Below are 9,810 nucleotides of genomic sequence, written 5' to 3'. Positions count from 1 at the left end.
AAGCATCCACCAATTCCTGGACAGTCTGTGGTGCAATGTGGCGTTGGTGAATGGAGCGAGACATGATGTCCCAGATGTGCTCAATTGGATTCAGGTCTGGGGAACGGGCGGGCCAGTCCATAGCATCAATGCCTTCCTCTTGCAGGAACTGCTGACACACTCCAGCCACATGAGGTCTAGCATTGTCTTGCATTAGGAGGAACCCAGGGCCAACCGCACCAGCATATGGTCTCACAAGGGGTCTGAGGATCTCATCTTGGTACCTAATGGCAGTCAGGCTACCTCTGGCGAGCACATGGAGGGCTGTGCGGCCCCCCAAAGAAATGCCACACCATGACTGACCCACCGCCAAACCCGGTCATGCTGGAGGATGTTTCAGGCAGCAGAACGTTCTCCACGGCGTCTCCAGACTGTCACATGTGCTCAGTGTGAACCTGCTTTCATCTGTGAAGAGCACAGGGCGCCAGTGGCGAATTTGCCAATCTTGGTGTTCTCTGGCAAATGCCAAACATCCTGCACGGTGTTGGGCTGTAAGCACAACCCCCACCTGTGGACGTCGGGCCCTCATACCACCCTCATGGAGTCTGTTTCCGACCGTTTGAGCAGACACATGCACATTTGTGGCCTGCTGGAGGTCATTTTGCAGGGCTCTGGCAGTGCTACTCCTGCTCCTCCTTGCACAAAGGCGTAGGTAGCGGTCCTGCTGCTAGGTTGTTGCCCTCCTACGGCCTCCTCCACGTCTCCTGATGTACTGGCCTGTCTCCTGGTAGCGCTCCATGCTCTGGACACTATGCTGACAGACACAGCAAACCTTCTTGCCACAGCTTGCATTGATGTTCCATCCTGGATGAGCTGCACTACCTGAGATACTTGTGTGGGTTGTAGACTCCGTCTCATGCTACCACTAGAGTGAAAGCACCGCCAGCATTCAAAAGTGACCAAAACATCAGCCAGGAAGCATAGGAACTGAGAAGTGGTCTGTGGTTATCACCTGCAGAACCACTCCTTTATTGGGGGTGTCTTGCTAATTGCCTATAATTTCCACCTGTTGTATATTCCATTTGCACAACAGCATGTGAAATGTATTGTCAATCAGTGTTGCTTCCTAAGTGGACAGTTTGATTCCACAGAAGTGTGATTGACTTGGAGTTACATTGTGTTGTTTAAGTGTTCCCTTTATTTTTTTGAGCAGTGTATTTATCATATACACTGAGTATACCAAACATTAGAAACACCTTCCTAATATTTAGTTGGGAGGTGTTCCAACCCCCCCCCCCCACAAGGCGTCGAAAGAGTTCCACATGGACATACACGGAAAACTGTTGTGTGAAAAACCCAGCAGTGTTGCAGTTTTTGACACACTCAAACCAATGCGCCTGTCACCTACCACCATACCCCGTTCAAAGGCACTTCAATATTTTGTCTTGCTCATTCACCCTCTGAATGCACACATACCCAATCTATGTCTCAATTCTCTCAAGGCTTAAACATTATTCTTTAACCTGTCTCCTCCCCTTCATCTACATTGATTGAAGTAGATTTAACAAGTGACATTAAAAAGGGATCATAGCTTTCACCTGGTCAGTCTATGTCATGGAAAGAGCAGGTGTTCTTAATGTGTTGTAGAGTGGGCATATATCACAGCGGGTCTGAACCCTGACCTCTCACTAAAGATACCAAAGTGTTGACCGTTAGACCAAGAGGAAATTCCCTATGGGCCGAGGGAAACACTGATTTTGAAGTCGCAGGCAGGGCTACTGTACCTCATTATGAGACCACGAGCCTGGCTCATGTCCGCTATACATACACTTTCCGATCTTGTAATGTTAATACTTTTCATAGAAAAAGCGATAAAAAAATACATGCATAATACTTGAATTGATCTTATCTAATAGTACAATATAAAGAGCAGAAAGAAATGTGCAGAGCTATGTAAAATGAGATAATTTACCCCCGGCCAATAGCTATTCCCATACAATACATGTTGTGTGCATGAATGTTGTGTATTAGGCTTCTTCTTTAGTACTCTGTATTCAGAGGGGAAGAAGTGTCGAGGGGCATGAGAGTGACCTATGCCAGGACCTACTGAGACATATTTACTTAGCAGCACACACACTATCGCAGCCAGGTTTTTCTTTACAGACAACAGGGAGGTGGCATGATAGAGGCTACAGGAGGTTCGATATATTGTAGCTTTGTTAAATAGAATAGGGCTTAAGGTAAGGGCATGCAACATTGTTTTGAATGAGAACCACTTGGTAATACATTATTTATTAACTCTTATCAGAGCCTGACTGCCTTTGATGTGGGTGGAACAAGCTCATGATTATGAAATGATAATGGCCTTAATGATATTTCATTAGAGGTTGTAGATGATTTGTTGCTTTCACAGCAATTGTGTCCTTCACGAGGGGCTAGACTAGAGTATGGGGCCCGCATAGCTCAGAATGTCCAAATAATATGGCTCAATGAATGTATGAGAGGGGCAGCGGAGTAGCTTCACATGTGAAATATATATGTTTTAGCATTGCCATTAATAATAATCCATTTAATTTATATAGCACTATTTATTATACAGATAAAATCAAAGACGCTGAATAGGAAATTACCTTGTTTATCCTCTTTCCCTGTTTGGTGTGCAATCAATCAAGATCAATTAACCAAAATGCTGAATCATTAAAGTCATTATCATTAGTTGAGGTAATTAAGTAATTATCCCTATTTGTGAAATGAATGGCTCATTAGCTGTGTTAAATATTGAATCTCCTGCTCTCTAGATTCTATATTTTTAGGAGTTGAGAGTTTTTCAGATTATTACATCTTTCCATCAAGTGGTGTACAAATACTTTGAAGTACTACTTAAGTATTTTTGGGGGGTATCTGTGTTTTACTTTACTATTTCTATTTTTGACAACTTTTACTTTTACTTCACTACATTCCTAAAGAAAAATTACGTACTTTTTACTCCATACATTTTCCCTGACACCCAAAAGTACTTACAGTTACATTATGGATGCATAACAGGACAGGAAAATGGTCCAATTCACACACATATCAAGAGAACCTCCCTGGTCATCTCTACTGTCTCTGATCTGGCAGATTCACTAAACACAAATGCTTCTTTTGAAAATTATTTCTGAGTGTTGGAGTGTGCCCCTGAATGTCCGAAAAATAAAAAATTAACAGAAAATTGTGCCGTCTGGTTTGCCTAATGTAAGTAATTTTAAATGACTTATACTTTTACTTGTGATACTTAAGTATATTTTTGAAATTACCATTACTTTTATACTTAAGTATATTTAAAATCAAATACTTTTAAACTTTGGCTCAAGTAGTACTTTACTGGATGACTTTCACTTTTAATTGAGTTATTTTTTATGATGGTATCTTTACTTTTACTCAAGTATGGCAGTTGGGGACTATTTCCACCACTGTTTCCATCTGAAATGGATTCTTTACAATAATCATCAAGATCTGAATTATACGATCAACATTTGATACTGTACCATCTCATCTAAACTTCAAGAGTGAGTGGTGTTGGAGGTGAATCAAAGCAAGTAAATACATCCAAACATAATGGGTTGAACTGGTTGGGATTGTTTACTGAACACCGGCCTCTATCATCTTGGTCAGACATCTACATTTACATACAGGTCTTTTTTTGATGTTTCTGTCAGTTGGAGGCTAATGTTGTAAACAAAGGATCATGGCACATTGAAGGTCATTCATGCTCAGTTTCCTATTCAAGGGAGGAAGCCTATGGAGAAGAAGCAGAGATAGATCAGACCATGAAGTCCCAGCCCATATGGTGCTCCTCCCACACCCAGCCTGGTTCTCTATGTGTGGTGTCAAAACACTGCAACATGCATGGAAGAGGCACACACACACACACACACATGCACCTGATTGATTACCATACTGGCCCTGCGGAGTGTGTGTGATTATTTACAGTAGTCATTACTGTGTACAAACCAAAGGACCCAGGTCATCAATAGACTGTGGAGATAGTATGAGCTGTCTATAGACCTCAAAAAGCAGTTGAAAAGGTTTATACTGTATATCAGCCAGGCGGTTTGCGGTAGACAGACTGGTGATTTTAGAATAGCCTTAGTCAAGCCTATGATTTAATATCCCCAGAGTGGAATGGAATGCCAATACTGTATCTGCAGATGGTCTGTAAAGTGTTGCATTACATTGTATTGCTTGAATTTAATTAAATGGTGTTCCAAGAGCTAGCCACCCCTCATGGCAATTTTGTTGAAGGCCAGAATTTTTATACCTCTCAACCTCATCAATTTGGCCATAATTGTCATGGGACCTGAGCCAAGCCAAGATGTATTTTTGGGTGTGAGCCACTGGAAAGCAGTTATTGTCAGTGATGGCCAGCTGTTTGCTGACAGCCGTGACAGACTAATAGAGGAGTAAATAAAGGGTTTTCTGACACGTTTCCAGGATTTCTGTATCTTTTCTTGGTCAATGTCAACATGACTCACATCGCAGAACAATAACTAATATGTTTGGCTGACAAAATCAAATGTACCATCGTGGCTGGCTGTATCACCGCCTAGTATGGCAATTTCTCCACCGGTGACCGCAAGGCCCTACAGTAGGTGGTGCGGACGGCCCAGCGCATCACTGGGGGCGAGCTCCCAGCCATCCAAGACATTCATGCCAGGTGTTGTCTGAGTAAGGCCTGAAAAACTGCTAAGGAATACAGCTACCCGAGCCTGAACTGTTCTCTCTGCTCCCGTCCAGCAGAGGGTATCGGAGCATCGGGTCGCGAACCAACAGGCTCTGAAAGCTCTTCTTTCCTCAGGCCGTAAGATTGTTGAATAGATAACTACCACTGCCCTCCCTCTCTCCCACAGACTATCACAACTGACTACCTGCTCATCCTCAGGTCTCCAATACCATAGCCACACACACCTACATTGACACTCTTCACATTCACGTATACACACCCACATACGCACACACTAAGGCACCTATGCTCGCACACTCACTGACACATCACACACACTCACACTCACTCATTACCATGCAAGTACCACATACACTGCCGCCATAATTGATTGATTGATTGATTATAGTAATTCATATGACCATTCGATGTTCCTGTAATGTTTATTATGATTATTATTACTAAACTCAGCAAAAAAAGAAACGCCCCTTTTTCAGGACCCTGTCTTTCAAAGATAATTCGTAAAAATCCAAATAACTTCCCAGATCTTCATTGTAAAGGGTTTAAACGCTGTTTCCCATGCTTGTTGAATGAACCATAAACAATTAATGAACATGCACCTGTGGAACGGTCATTAAGACACTAACAGCTTAAGAACAGTAGGCAATTAAGGTCACAATTATTAAAACTTAGGACACTAAAGAGGCCTTTCTACTGACTCTGAAAAACACCAAAAGAAAGATGCCCAGGGTCCCTGCTCATCTGGGTGAATGTGCCTTAGGCTTGCTGCAAGGAGGCATGACTGCAGATGTGGCCAGGGCCAAAAATTGTCCATACTGTGAGATGCCTAAGACAGCGCTACAGGGAGACAGGACGGACAGCTGATCACCCCCGCAGTGGCAGACCACGTGTAACAACACCTGCACAGGATCGGTACATCCGAACATCAGACCTGTGGGACAGGTACAGGATGGCAACAACAATTGCCCAAGTTACACCAGGAACGCACAATCCCTCCATCAGACTGTCCGCAATAGGCTGAGAGAGGCTGGACTGAGGACTTGTAGGCCTGTTGTAAGGCAGGTCCTCACCAGACATCACCGGCAACAATGTCACCTATGGGCACAAACCCACCGTCTCTGGACCAGACAGGACTGGTCTTCACTGACGAGTCATGGTTTTGTCTCACCAGGGGTGATGGTCAGATTCGAGTTTATCGTCAAAGGAATGAGCGTTACACCGAGGCCTGTACTCTGGAGTGGGATCGATTTGGAGGTGAAGGGTCCGTCATCATCTGGGGCGGTGTGTCACAGCATCATCGGACTGAGCTTGTTGTCATTGCAGGCACTCTCAATGCTGTGCATTACAGGGAAGACATCCTCCCTCATGTTGTACCCTTCCTGCAGGCTCATCCTGACATGACCCTCCAGCATGACAATGCCTCCAGCCATACTGCTCGTTCTGTGCGGGATTTCCTGCAAGACAGGAATGTCAGTGTTCTGCCATGGCCAGTGTAGAGCCCGGATCTCAATCCCATTGAGCACGTATGGGACTTGTTGGATCGGAGGTTGAGGGCTAGGGCCATTCCCCCTAGAAATGTCCGGAATTTGCATGTGCCTTGGTGGAAGAGTGGGGTAACATCTCACAGCAAGAACTGGCAAATCTGGTGCAGTCCATGAGGAGGAGATGCACTGCAGTACTTAATGCAGCTGGTGGCCACACCAGATACTGACTGTTACTTTTGATTTTAATCCCCCCTTTGTTCAGGGACACCTTATTCCATTTCTGTTAGTCACATGTCTGTGGAACTTGTTCAGTTTATGTCTCAGTTGTTGAATCTTGTTATGTGTACAAATATTTACACGTTAAGTTTGCTGAAAATAAACGCAGTTGACAGTGAGAGGATGTTTCCTTTTTTTGCTGAGTTTATTTGTATTTGTCCTGCTACCAGCCACTGTAACCCATTTACATGTGTGTTCCTTCCTAAATCCCTGCAGTATCCCTGCACATTGTAATAATGGTGACGTCACTGCACTGACTGAACTTGATTCTTTTTTTTCTTTTCTTGCATTTCATGTGTTTTATTTCTTATCTAAATTACTACCTTTATTGTTGGAAAACCGCTCGCAAGTTAAGCATTTCACTGTACGTTTTTATTTCACTGTACTGTTTTACACCTGCTGTATCCTGTGCATGTGACAATAAAACTTGAAACATTAAATAACTGTGTGCAGAAGGTGGATGTTGAAATATGAAAATTAAGGTATTTTTCCATCCCAGACACATGATTCTAGGATATGACCGAAAATAATACAAAATGTCACAATTATTTACAATTGTTTGAATACCATATTCAATAAACAGCACATTCCTTTTCAGAACATCTAGGCCTTGAGAGAAATGCAAACCAAACAACAACGTTGATTATAGCGATGTGTGAATCATCTTTCTTGGCATAACCCATGCCAGCTACAGGGCCTATCTGTCTGTGCATGTAGGAAGAGGAGGAACAGCTTGGGTGTACGGAGGAGTGAGGCTCCTGAGGGGAATGGTTGTACACTCCTAATGGTTACACTCCTGCACTGAGATAAGGACTCGTAATAAGTGTGTGTGTGTGTGTGTGTGTGTGTGTGTGTGTGTGTGTGTGTGTGTGTGTGTGTGTGTGTGTGTGTGTGTGTGTGTGTGTGTGTGTGTGTGTGTGTGTGTGTGTGTGTGTGTGTGCGCACCTACCACCATCTGGCTCTGTGCATGTGGTCCGACTGGAGGCCAGAGCCCAATCTGTACCATCATGACTCTCCAGAGATACCAGCCGCCATGCAATCACGTTGACAGATGGCTAGGCTGCTGCTCGTGGCCCCACCAAGAAGACCAAATTCACCTTCATTAAACTCTGATTGGAATCACGGGCACCAGGCCCCATCAAAAGACAACTCGGTTTTCTTTCTTATAGAAGGAATTGTTGGTGCAATGTGTGATCAACATAGCACTGAGTGAAATGTTTTAATTCTTTAGAGTCTAAGACATTGGGGGAATAAGGGTGTTAAGCTGACATATGAATTGTTTTAAGATGGTCATACTATGGATCATTTAGCTATTTGATTTAGAACTTTATGTAACGGCACTCGTCGCGGGAAGGAAGAGTGGACCAAAGCGCAGCGTGGAAAGTGTTAATGACATTTATTTTCAAGAAACACTCAAACAAAAATAACAAATCCCCCCCCCAAAAAAACGAAAGTGAACAGTTCCGTCAGGCACAGACACTAAACAGAAAATAACACCCCACAAAACCCAAACGGAAAATCACAATTTATATGTGATCCCCAATCAGAGACAACGATAGACAGCTCCCTCTGATTGGGAACCACACTCCGCAAAACAACAAAGAAATAGAAAACATAGATTTTCCCACCCGAGTCACACCCTGACCTAACCAAACATAGAGAATAAATAAGGATCTCTAAGGTCAGGGCGTGACATTTTAGGACACCTTTATGTATTTTCTTATAAAATATTGATTTTGGCCTTTACTACTAAATCTCATAGAAACGCATTAATGACATATTAAAAAAGAAACAAGGTTTTGAAGTGTCTGTCCTAAATCTAGGATATATATATATTGTTTATATATACATATTTTTTTTTACACATATTTAACAACTTTGGGGGGGGGGGTGCGATACTGTCGGATGCGGTGGATTGAGACACATCAATTGGAAAAAACATGAAATCTCTAGTTTAAACTGATGTATTTTCATTTTACCCTTTTTTCGTGGTATCCAATTGTTGTAGTAGCTACTATCTTGTCTCATCGTGACAACTCCCGTACGGGCTCGGGAGAGACGAAGGTTGAAAGTCATGCGTCTTCCGATACACAACCCAACCAAGCCGCACTGCTTTTTAACACAGTGCGCATCCAACCCGGAAGCCAGCCGCACCAATGCACCTGGCCACCTTGGCTAGCGCACACAGGAGTCGCTGGTGCGCGATGAGACAAGGACACCCCTACCGACCAAGCCCTCCCTAACCCGGGCGACGATAGGCCAATTGTGCGTCGCCCCATGGACCTCCCGGTCGCGACAGAGCCTGGGCGTGAACACAGGGACTCTGATGGCCCTTAACCACTGCGCCACCCGGGAGGCCAAAACTGATGTATTTTCATGGGGATTTTTTTGTTATGTAAATTTAGATTGACACACCAGTAAATCGACTGTATGTTAATAAACAGAAGAATCTGACTTCTGGTGTAAAACTGTAATCTTCATGTAGCTTTCGATTATGCTCAAAGATGTGAGGAGCAAATTATGTTTGATTTCAGATATTCTATTAATGAGATCATATCCATTTATTGGTTGGTTTATCTACAGTGCCTTCAGAAAGTATTCAGACCCCTTGACATTTTCCACATTTTGTTAGGTTACAGCCTTTGAGTAAATCGTTTTTCCCCTGATCAATCTACACACAATATCCCATAATGACAAAGCAAAACCTGGTTTTGAAAGTTTTGCTATTTTATTAAAAATTAAAAACTGAAATATCACATATACATAAGTATTCAGATCCTTTACTCAGTACTTTGTCGAAGCACCTTTGGCAGCGATTACAGCCTCGAGTATTCTTGGGTATGACACTACAAGCTTGGCACACCTGTATTTGGGGTGTTTCTCCCATTCATCTCTACAGATCCTCTCAAGCACTGTCAGATTGGATGGGGAGCATCGCTCCACAGCTACTTTCAGGAATCTTCAACAGTTCTATTTTTGTTTCATCAGACCAGAGTACATTTCTCCGAAAAGTACAATCTTTGTCCTCATGTGCAGTTGCAAAACGTAGTCTGGCCTTTTTTTATGGCAGTTTTGGAGCAGTGGCTTCTTCCTTGCTGAGCGGACTTTCAGGTTATGTCGATATAGGACGTGTTTTACTGTGGAAAAATATACTTTTTTCCTCCAGCATCTTCACAAGGTCCTTTGCTGTTGTTCTGGGATTGATTTGCACTTTTCGCACCAAAATATGTTCATTTCAAGGAGACAGAACGCTTCTCCTTCCTGAGTGGTTTGACGGCTGCGTGGTCCCATGGTGTTTATACTTGTGTACTATTGTTTGTACAGATGAACGTGGTACATTCAGGCGTT

This window comes from Oncorhynchus gorbuscha, linkage group LG08 (assembly GCF_021184085.1).
Source record: "Oncorhynchus gorbuscha isolate QuinsamMale2020 ecotype Even-year linkage group LG08, OgorEven_v1.0, whole genome shotgun sequence".
Classification (NCBI taxonomy): domain Eukaryota; kingdom Metazoa; phylum Chordata; class Actinopteri; order Salmoniformes; family Salmonidae; genus Oncorhynchus; species Oncorhynchus gorbuscha.
This window is presented reverse-complemented; position numbering follows the sequence as displayed.